The following is a 1,000-nucleotide window of genomic DNA, read 5'->3' as shown; positions in this document are numbered from 1 at the left end:
CACATTTCTGTGGTTACATGTACATAAGACTTTGGTAGGAAACATTCAAAATTTGAAAAACCTATGTTCCACTTAAATGGGAGACCACTGATGAGAACTGTAATGGCACAGGGAGGCAGTGCTCTCCCTCATCCCACCGGGGAAGGTAGATTCTTTGAAAGTAGAAGTGGTCTTTAAACAATCCTCATCCTAATAGATCCAGCCAAATTCTATTTCTGAATGTTAACATGTAGTCTTTATTCTGTCTGGAAAACTTGCGAAAATAATCAGGGTAGCTGGTAAAGTGGGACACATGCTAAAACATTCTGCCTTTCACACCATTCCTGACTGGTAGAGAGTGTAGCAGAAGATTTATGACCTTGGGCTAGTTCAGCATGATCCCAGAGACCAGAAAACCAACATCCCGGTCAATGTGAACCATTAATGTGCTTGTGTCCTATATCTAGGTACTGGAGAAATTACAGATATTGACGAGTTATTTAAGAGAAACACCTCTGTATTGTATTTGGTGTGGAACAGCTTATGAAGGTAAGAAAATGCTTTAAACTTTTAAAAAATATTGAATACAAATGCTCTTTTTTTTAAAGATATTTTATTGTTTTTTTACAGAGAGGAAGGGAGAGATAGAGAGTTAGAAACATCAATCAGCTGCCTCCTGCACATCTCCCACTGGGGATGTGCCCGCAACCAAGGTACATGCCCTTGACCGGAATCAAACCTGGGACCTTTCAGTCCGCAGGCCGACGCTCTATCCATTTGAGCCAAACTGGTTATGGCACAAATGCTCTTTGATTTTAACTTTACTTATTTATTTTGTATGAACGTCGTATTTCCCATAGATAATGGAAATTTCTTATTCTATCCAAGAGGTAATGTAGAATCAATGTCTTAAATAAGTAGTAAGTATAGAAATATAGAAATAAGTGCAGAAGGGAAGTTTTCAGTCTTTTATTCACTAAAGGATAATTTTTTATGCTTTATTTTTAATATTTCTTAAGTT

Source organism: Myotis davidii, unplaced genomic scaffold (assembly GCF_000327345.1).
Source record: "Myotis davidii unplaced genomic scaffold, ASM32734v1 scaffold1149, whole genome shotgun sequence".
NCBI lineage: Eukaryota > Metazoa > Chordata > Mammalia > Chiroptera > Vespertilionidae > Myotis > Myotis davidii.
This window is presented reverse-complemented; position numbering follows the sequence as displayed.